General features: G+C 53.6%; 1 protein-coding gene across 7 annotated transcripts in view; it reads right to left on the bottom strand.

Moving 5' to 3' along the window:
• The window catches only part of Gse1 (Gse1 coiled-coil protein), a 344296-nt gene that overhangs the window by 44562 nt on the left and 283463 nt on the right, over window positions 1-16271 (bottom strand). The window lies entirely within an intron of this gene.

The raw sequence follows: 16271 nt of genomic DNA, 5'->3' as shown, positions 1-16271 counted from the left end.
GGACCGTCGGGGGATCTCAGAGGCCTTGGAGGCCACTCATCTCCAAGAGTAGGGAGGAGTGGCTTACAGCATGCCTGCCATATCCGAGCCTCACAGCCGCCTCCCCAAGCGCCTGGAACAGTGCCTGGCACCTGGCCACCCACTAAGCGAGGGGAGGGATAAACCCAGTGCTCAGGAGGCCTTTCCTTGTGCTGGGTGGAAGGGACCACACAATATAGGCTGTTGACCTCCCTACTTCTCCAAGATGCATGACCTATTACCCCCAACTCTAAAACACTTAATAGTAAGCCTCAGGCCGCGAGCCTCTGACTCAAAGTTTTACAAAGTCTCCATCTCGTTTTTAGGAATTTTTGGGAAGTCCGAACGGCGGGGGTCGAGTTAAGGAGGAGCCCATGTTTGAGAAGCTGAAGTCCACGGAGGCGCCGCTGCGCCAGGGGCATCATTAAGTAGCTGGGGTTGCGGTCAGAGGCGAGGCCGCCGCCTCCAGAAACTGGCACAACCCACCGCGCCACCGGCCCCAGCGCACCGCCTTCCCATTCCTGGCGCCCCCACCCACCCTACCTCACCCAGGCACTTCACGGGCATGACTCAGGGAGCGTCCTGAAATTCCTCGGCACCCACAGGAGGCGCGAAGAGGGACTGTGGGCCCTAGCCTTCCCGCCCCCAACGCGACAGGCGCAGACGACCGGTCCCCAAGATAGCCCCTCCCGCCACCCGGGAGGCGCGGAGTCACGGGGGCGGCCCAGTCCAGCGCGTAAGGAGAAGCCAGCGAGGTGGCAAGGTCGCCGCGAGGTCCCGGGGTCTTTCCCCGACCCCGCTCGCCCTCCCTGCACAGCTCTCTGATCCTCTGCTTTCATACTTTCAAGCCCAGAGGCCACCGCACCCCTCGGGGGGGGGGCACCCCAGCGCCGCTGCGGGTTTCAACTTTCCACCGCGTTGCCAGCCCCAAACCTGCCCCGGGACATGCCCGCGCAGTGCTCGACAGGCGCGCGCCGCCTCCCCCGCTTTCCTCCCTCCCGCGCCAGCCGGGACAGAGCCGGGAGCGAGCGCGGGCGCCAGCACCCCCCGTCCATCTGTTCTCGATGACGCCGGCGGCGGGCAGCGCTCGGGGCCCGCGCCAGCAGAAGCCGCCGATGCCGCGGGGCGGGGGCGCACGCCGGGCCAGTCTTGCACAAGCCCCTGGCCGACCACAAACGACTAGGGAAACGGCGGGCAAGGGCAGGCCGAGTTACTGCTCCTACCTGCGGCCACCCGGTCCCTGGCCCCACACACGCGCCACGGCCTTTGGTTCAAGCGTTAGTTTGTGCCACCCCCGGCAGTGTGGCCCCTGCAAGTTTACGATGCTCGCGGTCCGGCGGATACACCGGGCTCCCTGGGAGTCGGGGATTCCGCGGAGAAGAGGCGCCTTCACCCGCGGGGAATCGTGCGCAGGAGGGGGAGGGGAGGACAGGGAGGTGTCAGGAGAAAGAAACAACTGGCCTCGAGCCGTAAAAACAAAATGAAAAACCTCCCGGGCGGGTCCAGCCCCTTTCCCACCTGGATTACTGGCTACGGGGGGGAGGGGAGCGACATGTAAATGAGCAGCTCGCACCTGGCTGCGCTGCCTGCGGGCCAGGTTCCCCGGGTAACAAAACCGGGCTCTTCCTCCAAATCTTGACGCACCTTTCTCCCTTGGGAAGGGGTGTCCTGGAGGCCAAATTCGTTCACCTGTTTGCTGGGGACCAGGATGGCTAACCTATAAATTTGTGGGTGCCCACTATGAGCTACCACCTGTTTTTTGTTTTTAAAGAGCTGGCCACTCCCTCTCATACATTCTAGCTCTACTAAAGCTGTCCCGTCGTCCCCGTCCCGTCCCGTCGTCCGTCCTCCTCCCACCCCCACCCCCCACACCCCGCTATCCGTATTTCTACTGAACTTGCCCTGAAGTGCTCAAGGTTACAAGCATGCAGGTGAAACAGGCATCCTCCCCAGTTGCTCCAACCGGGAGTCCGTGCAACCCAGACTGTCCAAGGTAGCAAAAGAGTGACAGACACTCCTGGTGGCCACAGGGGGACAGCAGCGAGCCAGCTATATGCACCCAGGCCAGAAAATGCTGGCAGCCACCAGGGGATGGATGGCATTCACTGTCACTACACCCTGCCCCAGGAAATCAGTAATCCCAGAGCAGGCCCTCTGAGTTTAAGGGTGGAAATTGCTCTCCTGCAGGCCATGTGGAGGGCCCCTTGCTAATGAGCTGTACCCTATATGGAACCTACTGCTGACTCCAAGGCTAGAGCTAACCTCCCTCTGGCTGCCTTTATCCTCTCTCAGCAGCTGCTCCACTCCCACCGCACCAGCAAGCCTAAACTACACAGACGTCCCTCTGTGGGTTTCTTGTTTGTTTTTGTTTGGACTCTCTGTATAGTCCTGGCTGTCCTAGAACTCACTCTGGACACGAGGCTGGCCTTGAACTTACAAAGATCTGCCAGCCTCTGCCTCCTCAGTGCTGGAATTAGAAGCATATGTTCACCCCATCCCATGCCCCCCCCCCCCGTAGATTTCTTTCAGTTCCCACTTGTTTGGGAAAGTTGGCTGAGAAAGAATTTGAGACAAAAAGTGCCAGGGGCAGTCCTGGGAGGTGGGGAACCTCCTAGCTCATGATGCTTGCCTGCCCCAGCACAAAATCACTCAGGTCTCCTTCCTAGGGTTCTGACAGGCTGGACCTCTTAAAATAGGAATAGGAGCCTCTGGCCCCTCACAGCTAAATTGGGTCTCTGCAAATCCCACCCTCAGAAACCTTCCCCAGGACAGATGAACTTCAAACCTGAGACAGGAGGGGTTTCCAGGCCTAGAGGGACTGCCAGAAATAAAAGCATGTCACCTCAGAACCAGGACAGGTGTGGGCACTTATCCACTGGACAGACATGCAGTCCCTGGGGCTATTTCACAAGGGCTTCCCCCAAAAACAAAACTGAAAATTGCACTGTAGCCGCTCAGAATGGCCACCAGAGGCACACAGGTCGGGCAAGTGAGGCAGCAGGGTTAGGAAGGTGAGAGAGAGAGGGCAGGGTGATCTCTCAAGGCATCCCTACCAAGATCAGGTTCCCATCTCAGCCTGCACAGATGCCAGCCCTGTCTAAAGTGAGCCCGGGGTGCCGAGTGGAGTCTTGCCTTGGGTCTTTCCTATTTTGCTTCCTTCTGGGGGTAAGCAGAGATGTAAGAGGAAAACTTAACAGGTGTGTTTTCCACTCCGACCAGCTGCTCTCAGCAGAGACGGCTGTCACCTCCTCTTAGTCACCTGGCACCTCCATGTACCAGGAGCCCTAGACTCCACCATAGACCAGAAGTAATGATCACATAGCCACTTACCCAGCACAGAGTTGCTAGGCTCCTGTCATGGAGTGCCCTCCAGGCCTGGCGAGGCAGGTGGTGACCCCCACTACTCAAGAATCAGGAGACCCAAGAATGGTAATTAACCTGCCTCCGGCTCCATAATTGGAACACAAGCCTGACATATACAGCCACTACGGCTGGCAGCATTCCCGAAGCCCCCCCCCACTAGGAAACCTTCGGCTGCTGGGGGGGAGGGAGGTATCTCTAAACTCAAGCTCTTCCTCTGCAGCATGGAGAAGCCCTGTGGAAAGGAAGGCAGACCTGCAGGATGCTGGCCTTCGTCTTTTGGCAACTATGTTTCCTTGATGTCTCTGGATAAACATTTAGTAACCTGAAAACCATCTGGGCTGAGAGGGGGCTTGAAGGGGAGTAGAGAGAGGTGTCTGCCCAGCCCCCATCCATCCTCACCACCTGGGCCATGCTCTCTCTCTCTCCACTAAAGCAACCAAGCCCTCAACGTTCTTCACTTTCTTTCTCTTCCCTGCCCCACATCAGTGGCCTTTCTTTAAAGCTCTGCTTAAATCTATCATCCTAGAAGGCTTTCCCATGCCTACCTCTGGGAGTCACCTGTTCAGGCTGGCCTCGCCCATTCAGGTAGCAGTGGGCCTGGAATGACAGGCCAGCCAGGTACTAAGGTCTCCTGGCAGGGCCTGAGAAGCAGCATTTATCTTTACTAAGCTGTTCTGGGGGGTAAGGGGTAACACCTGGTGGTGGTGGTGTTTCAGGTTTTCCCCAGCCCAGTCTGAGTGTCCAGAGGGTGGGGCGGGGAGACCCTTGTCTCACAGCAGTGACTGTCCTGGGCTGGCAAGCAGGCTCTACACTTCTGTAATTCAGGCATCCTGACCCAGGACTTGATGGAGGACAGCAGGGCCCGTAAGGCAGCCGTTGTCTTTCTAGAGAGGAGCCCCGGTCTCCTCCATCTAAGGCGCTGTCTAATGGCTGTTGGGGACTAAGGTCACCCAAGCAGCAGGAAGGGGTTAAGACCTGGCGGATCCCCTCGGCCCATTGGGGAGTTTTCCTCTTAACCCTGGGCCTCGGCGCCACTTCCTGCGCTTTCAGCGTCGGCTCCCACCCGCGCCCCGCACACAGCTGCACTCCTTTACAATCAGTTAACAGCTGTTTTGCATAGATTTTCAATTCTAATTGCCTCGCTTTGTGAGCGCCTCGGAGCCCCGGTGAATGGGGACGCCGTGGCGCACGGCTGGAAGGCGGGCGGGAAGAGGGCACTTGAGGGGAGAAGAAGGGAGCCAGTGTGTGCAGGCTGCCTGCCTTTATGTCTCTAAACAGAAGAATGTCCTGGCCACCAACTGCCCCAGCTCCTGCATCTTCACCCGCAGCCTCGAAATCTGTACCAAACCCTGGCCAGGCCTCCACCCTGTGACCCAGCCCCTAGCTCCACCCCCACCCCCAGCCAGGAGCAGCTTCCTACCTTGCAGACTCAAGGCCTCTCCCCCTGCAAGCACCCCTCCACCCAGGCTATCCCCAAACCACCCCCCCCCACAACAGCCTTCTGAGCCACCAGCTCAGAGCCCAGCTCCCCCGCCCCCCAGCTCTCTAGTACTCAGATATGGGAAGCTAATTGGACAATGAAGTTGAGCGGGGAGGAATCACGCTCTCTGGAGACAGCTGGCATCTATAAAAGAGAAATATTTGCATTTAAAACCTTTAAACTTTATATGGCTGGGCCAGAGCCAGGCAGGAGAGGAGGGGGTAGAACGGGAGTATTTGGACCCTTCAGGGGACAGATACTCCTAGGAGAAGCTCTGGGGTTACTGACACTAGATTTATGTCACCAATAGCAGGCCAGTGGCCACTGGCCTGGTCCTGCTCAGGTTCAAATCCCCTTTGGCTTATGAAGTCCTGAGGAGACCTTACGTTTGCTGGGCTGAGGGTCCTGGCTGAACCACTGCTGTCCCCAGCTCATGCAGAGTCCTCAGGGACTATCACTCTAACTCCATCACAGTGCCTTTCCCCTGTGGTGAGTAAGAGGCAGGGCTGCTTACCCAACCCCCTCTGGTGACTTGTAGCGTGATCCCAATTCACCAACCCCCCCTTTCCAGTACAGTCTGTGAGACTAACTGATGTGCCATGGGTGTGACACCACCTGGTGGCCCTTGTCCTGTGTCACAGTGCCATCAAGGGATGCCAGGTTTCCATTTCCTTACATGCCTACTCCCCATTTTTCACATTTGAGAGAAACCTGGCCACATTTCCCCCCCTGTCAACATTTGTGATGGAGAGCCAGGAGGCCCTGTCCCTGAGTGATCTTATTTTAGCAGGCTTTTATGAAAGTGCAGAACAGTCAGAGTCTCAGAGCCCTGTCTACCTGGCAGGCCTGTGTAGAAAGAGAAAAGCCCAGACAAACAGCAGGGCCCTGGCTTCAAGGGCACACAGCACAAGGTGTGTGTGTGTGTGTGTGTCCCCGTCCAAGAGTGGTGGCCAGTGTAATCCATGTGAGCTCCCATCGTCTTCACCAATGTCAATTACCCAAAACCCTATTTACAGTGAGCAACTTGCCCTTCCCTGCTTCTGTTCCTGCCAGAACTGGCTCCTGCGCCTGGACTGCTTGTGTCCGAGCTTGGCGTTGAGGCCTGTGAATGATGGATAACCCACCTTTCTTAGACAGCCCCTAGACCAGGTAATATTCAGGGATCACTCAAAAACAAGCTGTTTATTTACTCTGTGGTGCTGGGGCTGGATTGTCTCAACACATGCTACCAAGTGCTTCTGGAGAAACAGTTTCCAACTCTCAAGAACAGCTCGAGTACAGCTCCCCGAGTCCCAGTTCCTGCTTATAGAAAGGGATACCAGTATGTGTGTGGCTGGTGTCCTGGTTTCTAGTGATCTGCAGACAGCACCACCCATCTCCACCTGCCTGGGGATAAGAACCTAGAAAGAACCATGCTCAAGGGCCAGGGCTACCGTTTGAGTCACCAAATCCTTCTGTTTGGCATGAGGAGGAAATGACAGGAAATAACAAAAAATGGAGTTTGATGAATGACCACCCCTTTATCCTTCTGTCCTAACGGTACAAGTGTCACACCAACAACTTAGAAATGAGAGAACAGCCCTTTGTATGCCGTATGTCTCCTGGCCTACCTGATCACCTCTAGACACATGTCTATAGATTGTCAGCCCAGTCCACCCTTCAAGCCATAACCATGTAGCCAAATTATGTTAGAATATTAAGCCATGAATAAAATAACGGGGTCCTGTATGTGTTCTATGGTAGATGAACACAGGGACAAAGAACAGGCAGAACAAGTGTTCTGCACAGATGTTCATACCAGTACCACTCACTGGTGATACCTTGTGAAAGCTGGGGAATGAATTTTAAAAGTGTGGTATATCCATTCAGTGGAATATCATTTGGCCATAAAGAGAAATGAAGGCCAGGTGGCCAATAATCTCAGCATTCAGGAGACTAGATCCTGTCTTAAGAAAGAAAAAAAGGGGGGGAGTGGCGGCACACACCTTTAATCCTAACACTTGGGAGGCACAGGCAGGAGGATCTCTGTGAGTTCAAGGCCAGTCTGGTCTACACATCAAGTTCCAGGACAGTCAAGGCTACACAGAGAAACCCTGCCTTGAAAACCAAAGAAAGAAAAGAAGGAAAGAAGCAAGCAAGCTTGAACACAGACCACATGACAAGTCTGGAAAACATGATACTGAAGAACAGAAGCCAGACCTAAAGGGTGTCACAGGAGTCCTAAAAATGCAATGTCTAGGATGGGCAGATCCACAGAGGCAGAGAGCAGCTTGCGGGGGAGGGGTGGCTGCTCTTGTGGGGGCCCGTTTCCTGGGTGACAAGACTGTTCTGGTTCAAGAACAACAGGCGCGTGTGGTTGCACAACACTGTGTACGTGCTCAATGCCACTGGACTGTATATGTTTGGGTTGCTTTTCCTTTTGAGACAGTAGCTTTACTCTGTAGCCTAGGCTAGCTTGGAATTTAAAACCTCCCTGCCTCAGTTGGGATTACAGGTATAAACACTGTATTTTTTTCTCAGTTACTTAGTATGTATATATGAGCACAGTTTTAGTGTGGAGGTCAGAGGACAACTTTAGAAGTTTGTTCTCTTTCTATCGTTCGGGTTCTGGGGATTGAACTCCGGTCATTAGACTTAGAGGCAGACCCACTGAGCTACCTCCCTGGCCCAGCACTGCACATTTTAAAATGGTGTCCAACCCCTACATCTGGCTTTTTGATTTTCTATATAGTTGAAAATGACTTTGAATGTTTGATCCTCTTCCCTCCCCCTCCTAAGTTCTGGAATTATAGCTGGGGTCACTGTACACTTCAAAATGGAAGTTGTGGACTGGGGTAGAGTGGGTGTTTTCCAGGGGACACCAGCAGACCCTGGAAACTCCCCTTCCTCTAGCACCCTTGCCTGTAGGCATTTCGGACATATGGTCACAGGAAACAGTCACATGCCAATGAGCCTTGCTCCAGGGAACTTTCCCAGGCTCACGGGTGCTCTGTGGACACACACACACACACACACACACACACACACACACACAAGCCAAGCAGCATTAGCATGTGGCTCTGAGCCCTCAGGCTAGAAAGGTCACCATGTTTCATCCCTCCTGCCAAGGTCCCCAAAGCTGTAGGCCTCCTGTCCTTCCCAGCCTCAAGGCCTGCAACTCTGAGCAGCTGGGGGTGGCGACACTGGAATGTACACACCTGTCTCCATGTAGACCTCCAGCCACTCTTGCCACCTGCTGCAAAGCAGACAGCTGTGACCTGGGCAGGACTGGGGCATGGGGCAGGGCAACCAAGGCAAGAGCAAGGAGAGCCAGGTAGGTGAAAGGCTCCAATCCTAGACCCCCGTCCTGAGGAAGAGTGGCTCTTACAGGGAGTGAGGGGGGGGAGGGCAATAGGAGGGCAGTAGCCAGGAGGGATTTGTGTTCTATCCCATGGGTATATTTCCACCTCCTGAACTTGTACACTCACAGAACCTGAGTTCTAGGGCCCTCCTCCAGAGCACTGCAGGAGTGACCCTGCTTTCAACAGGTGAGAGTGTTGTCTGTCTGCCTGGATAGGAGGGAGGCCACACCAAGGCCCAGTCCAGGCCACCCTACAGTGATAGCCATATATTCTAGAAGACAGAGGTCTGGGGATATGCCCCAGGGACTCCACATGCAGCCATATAGACCCCAAGGATTCCTTACAAATGTACTTGGGTGCCCAGGCTCTGTAGTCTCTCTGCAGACTTAAAAGCCATTAGAAAGCTGAAATTGCTCCAGGCAGGCCCCCTTCAACCACAAACATCCCAGACCTGAAGCAGCTCTCTGCTCTCTTGCTCTGACAATGCTGAAGGCTCATAATGGGCCCATGCTCACCTGACTGCTATGAGCCTTTCTGTGCCTTTGTGGTACTTGTGAGACTCACACCTGTGTTAAGGCTGCAGACCATGGGGTTGGTGTTTCACCAAGGGAACATTCTTCTAGAATTACTCTCTTGTTTTTCCTTCAGTTCTTTTGAAATAGGGTCTTTTCCTGTAGCCTCTAACCTTCAACCCTCTTGCCTAAGCTTCCTGAATACTGGGATTACAGACATGGACTTCCCAGCTGGCTGAATCCCTCCCTGTTGTTTCCCATCCTCTGATTCCTGTCATGATTTTCCCATTGCCTGTCATCAGAGTCTCAAACTGTCACAGAAACCATTAGATCCCAGAGGCTTTTATGGCTTGAAAACTTCAGGAAGGAAACAATTCATGGGCAAATAAATCCTCATGTGTGTGTGTGGGGGGGAGGGTTGTGGTGATGCACACCTTTAATCCCAGCACTCAGGAGACAAGAGGCAGAAGGATCTCTGATAGTTCAAGGCCAGCCTGGTCTACAGAGAGTTCCAGGACAGCTAGGGCTGTTACACAAAGAAACCTTCTCTCGAAAAAGCAAAAAAAAAAAAAAAAAAAAGAAAAGAAAAGAAAAGAAAAAGCCCTCATAGCCCTCATGTCCCCAGGAGTAAGCACTTGGTATGCCTGCAGAGGAGGTTCTGGGGTCTTCAAGGCCAGGCAGGTCCTGTCTTTGCAAGCTCTACACACTCTAAGGATCCTTTGGCATCTGCTCTCGTGTTTATGTCATTATAATTTGGTGTCACAAGCGAAAGTAGCCAACAAGAAAAGGTTAGACACAATCATGGGAAGTTCTGGGCATCAAGCTTCTGGCCCACTTCCCAGTGTTTCTGTGAGTGGCAGCAGGCCTCATCAGCAAGAGCTAGCCACAGACCCTGCCTCAGTTTCCCCCATCCTCAGGCTCTACCTTTTCCCAGATGGGCTTTTGCTTGCTGCCACCCAGCACTGCACCTGGGTTGTGCCTAAGAGAAGGCACCTCTTCCCTACCTGTGGCACGGAGCAGACACTGGGGGTGTTGGTGTCTAGCCTCACTGAAAGCTGACCCAGAGTGACCGATTCACCTGCATCCTCTGATTCCCCAGGGACCTGGCAGGGAGCAGGGACTGCTCTCTCCTGCCATCTGTCCCTTTGCCTCTCATAGCACCACCTCCTAGTTCAGTGAGTGGTATTTCTCCTTGGCGTACTCTGGGGTTCCCCAAAGGCTGCATCATATACCGTCTCTATGCTCAAAAGTGAACATTTAGAATCTAGACACTGTATTTCTAACTTCCAGACCCCACAATGGGCTTTGGAGAAGCTAGCTCCTCCCCAAGCCCCCAGCCTCCTCCTCTCCCCAGATCTGCTGGATCTGGAGCTCTGCTTGGGCCCTTCCATTACTCCACTTTGAGCAGTTCCCTCTCTCCCTAGTCCCAGACTAAAAATCTCACCTCTTCCAGGGAGGCTTCCTGGTTGGGGCCCAAGCTGACATCCCTACCCCTTCACTTCCTACTTCTACTGAGCTCAGAGACCCAGAACAGAGTTGCAGCTTTCACCTTGATGTGAGGACTTAGTAAGGTAGAAACCTTTCCCTACCCAAGTTTGTCCCCAAAACAAAGTGGTGGAGAAGGGGTTCAGGTGGCCCTGGAGTCCTCAGAGAGCCTGGTTCAGAAATGACCACACTTGTCTCTCAGTATCAGGATGTCACGTGTGTGTGGCATCTAGTCCTTCCTATCTAAGAGCGTCAGAAAATGAATGTGACTTTGCTCTTTCTTACCAGCCCCAGATGATCTTAAAAGCCACACGCAGCCCACGCAGCACACCCTAGCATCAGCTAAAAACTAGGCTGTGCTCTCAGCACCAACCACCCTCCTGGGAGTGACAGGCCCGCAGAGAGCGCAGCTCAGCCTTCCCTCAGGTTCTGCTGGCTCCCATCTCAGAAGCTGAGCCCCCCTCCCACTCTTGCCCTCTGCACTGACCTGCCTGGCTGGCAATTTGAGCTCAGGGTTAGCACAGCCCAGCTCAGGAGTTCTATTCCTGGTTCATCCAACAAACTGCTCCTGACCTTGGGAGAGTCCCCACGCTGCTCTACCTCCTTCCAAGCACTCCCATTATTAAACCAAGGTAGCACCTCAAAACCAGGCTCTACTCCAGGCTGCTGTACAGTGTTAGGTGGTTTAGAGAGGGAGCTGGGTCCCTGGCCAGCTTCGCAGAGCTACAGAAAGACACATTTACTGAAGACCTGAAACCCCTCAGAAGGCACAGACCAGAGGGTCACAGCTCCATGGCCTGAACATGGGAGACCTTAGCAGGCGTATGTAACAGGGGGACAGCTGTCACAATACTGTTAGAGAAAGAAGGCACATAAAGAGCTTGCCTGCTCACAGTTGGGGTGACGGCCTCACCTGTCCCCCAGGTGACAAGTCTGCACAAGTCATATTGGAGCAGATGGAGAGACGGAGGAGCGAGATAGAAGAGGAAAAGGGGGGAGGAGAAGAGGGAGCAAGAGGGAGGAGCAGGAGGAGGAGGGGAAAGAGGAGGAGAGACAGGAGGAAGAGAGGGTAGCTGGGGCTTACACTGGCAGATGGGACAAGGTGGCTCATAGCCACAGCAGGGCAGAACACAGACAAGTGGTCTACAGGTCATCTTGATGGCTGCTGTATACCTGGCATCCCCGGGTTCCACCTGCCAGCACCCACTGGCCAAGCCACCACATTAAAGCTGAGTCACTGTCCTATCTGCCTCCATCAGCACCTCTGACGTGGGAATCCAGGATAGATCTGGGAGCCAACATCGTCAAACCACCCCACTCTTCCCTGAACCCTGGGCTCCCCCCATCAGAACCACTCAAAGACACCAGCTCCTTCTGTCATCAAGCTGTGGTGTGATCTTCTTTTAAAAATTAATTTCAAGTGATTCCCCTCCCTCCCAACAGCATCTGAGGAAGTGTTAGGAACTTCTGTTTATTCTCTTTATGGTTTCTCTGAGAAGCTCCCAGAAACAGAGGGGAATTACATTCAGAGAGAATTGGGTCCCTGGAGTAAGTCAACGTTATTCGTTATTCATTTAACAACTTCTATGGGTGCCGGAGATGGTGAGTGGGACATACCCAAAGATGTCTCCTGCGGTTACTCGGAGATTTAATTCACAACAGCCAAGGAAAATAATTAAGAGTCGTGGGATGGGTAGGCCTAGAACATCATGGCTACAGGGGAGGGGTGGTATAGCCTTGATGGTCCTGGCACCTATCACCACCCTGCCACTCAGTGACCACAGGTCACAGGTCCCCATATTCATTTGAGGATGGTACACTGAACACAGTGGCCAGTGCCTTAGAGCCCATCTAAATGAACATACATGTCCTATTCAGCCAAGTCACCCAGCCAGAGAGTAGCCCCAGCCCAGGATGCCACTCCATGCCCACTTAGGGACACCCTCTTGGCCTTAGTTGGGATTCTTGCAGTAGCAATAGGGCTCAGCTGTCCCCATATGGCTGTGTAAAGAGCTGGTTCTGTCTTAAGCCTCCATGAATCAAGCCAGGCTATTCCTGAAAGGTCAAAGCTGGCTTTTAACATGTACCTTGGGTGGCAGGCACCATGGGAGCCAGGCAAGGGGGAGGTTTGCCTCCAAAGCCTACACTGACACAGGGAGGTCTGAGGACTAGGCAGCCCACCCAGCTGCCCTATCTAACACAGCACATCACATGGGGACAGGAGGCTCGAGATCACCCTATAGGGGGTCTGCCTAGCACAGGAGGAAGAAAAACCCAGGCCAAGAAGAGAAAAATGGAGAAGCCCTCTCCAGCAGCCAGTTATCAGCAGTAACATCTCAGACTGTACCAGCTGTTTTCATGTCTGTGGCTCCTCAGCAAAGTCCACAAACCTGGGAGAACATGGATAGTCCCACCATTCCCAGATGCAGTGGGGCCCAACTGCCACCAAAGCACCCCTGGATTGGTCAGAGATACCAGGTGACTGGACTCAAGCCACACAAAAACACAGACAGATGGCAACTGAAATTTGAATCCAGGCTCAGTCCACCCTCCCTTATCCAGTGAAGGAAGAATCCAGAATGATCTAGCCTGAATCCAGTTACAGCTGAGGGTAACCCATCTTTATTTATTTGAGAATGCTCAAAGTATAGCCGGATGGTGGTAGCGCACGTCTTTAATCCCAGCACTTGGGAGGCAGAGGCAGGCAGATCTCTGTGAGTTCGAGATCAGCCTGAGCTAGTTCCAGGACATCCAGGGCTACACAGAGAAACCCTGTCTCAAAAGACAAAAACAAAACAAAACAAAAAAAAAGAATGCTCTGAATAGATCCAGAAAAACCTGTCATAGAAAAGCAGTCACAGCCCCATGTGGCCACTAAGCACTTGGAATGTGGCTGGTGTGACTAAGAAACAGAATTGTTAGGTTCATTTAATTTCAAGTTTCAATAGCCACATGTGGCTAGTGGTGTTGTGTGGACTGGGCATTTGGATCTAGCAATGGCCATAGTCTGTGAGCCAAGGAAAGAGGCGGCTGAGCCCAGAGGTGCACATGTACTTATGGAGAAACAGACAGAATGTCTGAAGAGCCCAGAGCACAGCCTTGGAGAGTTTGGCCCCCAGATCTGCCCAGGGAGGCTTGAAAAACCAAGTCTAGAACATTACAAAAGCCACAGTTCCTTCCCTACTCCCCCCTACCCCAGTGAACTGCTTTAGGACCTCACCTCACAAGGCAACACAGGGGTCTGTGGCTAAGGTTGGTCAGGTCCCATTTTCATGTGGTTAAGGAGATGGGAGAACAGACATGGATGGAAGGAAGGACAGAAGAGTGTGTGGCAGAAGAAAGGAAGACAGAAGAAATGAGAAAAGGATGGATGGGTGGTGGGGTGGTGGGTAGATGGATGAATGGGTGAATGGATGGACAGATAGGTGGATGGACAGATGGGTAGATAGATAGGTTGATGGCTGTTGGAAAGATGAATAATGGATGGATATACAGATAAATGGATGAATGGACAGATGGGTTAATGGATGGATAAACAGATGAATAGGTGGGCAGATAGATGGGGAAAGGGTGCATGATGCATAGGAGGGAAGAGTGGGTGGTGAATACAAAGGAAAGAAGAATAAAGAATGGGTTGGTGACCTAATGATGGAAAAACAGAATTTATCTGATATTCCTATAGCCTAGACATATAGAGCCTACCCAGAAGCAACTGTGGGCTCCAAGAGAAAGACACTGACTGGTGTTTCAGATCAGTACAGTGGGGAGGTGAATGAGCTTCAGCTGTGTGCAGTGGTAGCCCTCATTCCCAAAGTACTCTAAGCTTCAGTATATGCCCTTGAGCACCTAGATTGTCCTCCATGGAGTTGGGAAGGCAGAGCTAGAGTCTGGAGAGAAGCATAGCTCCATGAGTCCCTGTGCATGTGAACGCAGGAAAGCCCTAGAATCAAGACCCAGAAATGAGCACGCAGGCCTTACAGGGAGCAGGTGGACTGGGGAGGAGCTGCAGGGCTGCCATGGAATCTTGATGCCCATCAACATTCAACCCAGAGGAACACAGGTCTGAGAAGGCACAGAGGGCTGCCCTTCTACACCCCACATACCCGCTCTCCCAGAAACCATTTCTGGGTCTGCCCCATCACACATTGGGCTCCATTTCGGTACTGGGCATAGTCTGTGGGCTGGTAACAAGCACCTCACATCTACATCTGCCACGAGGCACTGTGCAGGCAGCGTGGCTCTGACCTGATCTGTCCTTTGATTGTAACAAGCCCACAGCACAGAGACAGGAGTGAGGGATAGGCTGGAGAGCCTGAGGACCTTGACCAGACAGCTCAACCAGGGCATGACCCACTCAGACCCAGAGCAGTGGAAGTGCTGGATGACACAGTGAAGGCACTGATCAATGCATGCATGAATGTCTGTGAGGATGAGTAAATGAAGAGCAACTGGAAGCAGTCCTGGTATCCAGGGGGCTGAAGACCAGCAGAAGACCAGCCTGAATGGCAAGCAGCCTCCAGGAAAGGCCCAGCCAGGCAACCGACCAGCCCAGCATCCCAGTTCCCCAAGAGACTTGGCTCACAGATGGGCCGACAGTGTGGAGAGAAAGGAACTTCCAGCAAACAGCAGATGGGCGAGCTGACCATGGTGGGCAGGGAGGTCTGCCTGCTCCAGCTCTGCCCACCAGCCAGCTCCCATGGAGTCCCAAGGAAGGGGGACCCAGGCAGGCCCTGCACAGGTGATCTGAGGTCCAAACAGGCCAGGCCGGGCCCCCCTCCCCTCAGACCTAAGCAGCCTCTCTTTCTGTAGCAAAGCAGAAATGCCCCTCATACACATTAACCATGCAGGGTGATGAATGGTAAGTGTGGGGTGTGCCCGGCTTGGGGAGAGAGACCCCGGCAACTGGGCAATTTTCCAGGCTCAGCTTCCGAGACCCTCCACTCAGCCCCCTCCGTCCCCACAAGGGAGCAGCAGTGTGCCCTGTCATCAGAACCGCATTGTTCTGGCCAGAAGAGAAACCGGGTCCAGCAGATGGCAGGTGAAACAGAAGCAGCTTGCTGTGGCCAAACCAATTATTTATCTAATTATGATTTACCACTTAACCACATGATCTTTCTGCAGAGTTGTGGGCAATTAAAACCAGGGTGCCTGTGTGGATTATGCAAATGGGCTGCAGCCCAGCAGAATAAAATTGGAGATTAGACATTCACACAGGCTGTGCTGGCCTAGGGCAGGGCCTGGGGGGGAGCAAGCAGAGAGGAGAGGCTGTGGGAGGCTCCAGGGCCTGGTCAGGGGGAGGCAGGAGGGAGGGGAGGGAGGAGCGGCAGTGGAAATAACTCCTCCCTGACTCTGCCCCTTCCTGGCTGTCCCCAAGATGACATCAGGCCCCTCGGGAAGAGAAATCAAGGCATCTGGCCTGAAGGGCACTGTGAAGAGCTTGGTGTCACGGGGTCTATTCGATCCTGGCTGAAGCAACTGAGAGCCAGCTGCCAAGACCACGGGCAGCCACCTCCCCTGTTTAGCTGGATAGCTCCTGGGAGAAGGGGAAGGGAGGGCAAGGAGGAGGGAAGGTGCTGGTTAATTGTCTCCAAGACTGGCTGGTGCAAAGATCCCGCCCTGGCAGTTCTGGGAAGTTACTTCATCCACACCTTTGAAGGGTAGCTACTGTGGCCCTTTTACAGATTAGGAAACAGGCTGAAGGAGGTCACGCTCACACTGGTGGGTGGACCTCCACAGCTAAACTGAGAGCCTAGCAGATCTAGGTTACTGGTCTACTGACAGCTGGGCAAGGTGTCTCTGAGTTTGTCCCTCCAGCCAGTTGCCAGACAGGCACCACCTGTCAAGGCACCCGGTGAGAACTGGTTTGTTCAGGTAGGTGACAGCCACCATAGTGACACACCTACTGGATCAGGACACCCAGGGCAGGATCAGCAACTTGGCGGTCACCCTGCTGCTACAAACAGGTTGCTTGTGGTCTCTGAGCTCAGTTTCCAAATCTTCTAAGGGATTAGAGAGAGAGATGAAGATCCTGACTTCTTTGCAACTCTAAAAGACAGGGAATCACAGGACACC

This window comes from Cricetulus griseus, chromosome 3 (assembly GCF_003668045.3).
Source record: "Cricetulus griseus strain 17A/GY chromosome 3, alternate assembly CriGri-PICRH-1.0, whole genome shotgun sequence".
NCBI lineage: Eukaryota > Metazoa > Chordata > Mammalia > Rodentia > Cricetidae > Cricetulus > Cricetulus griseus.
This window is presented reverse-complemented; position numbering and strand designations above follow the sequence as displayed.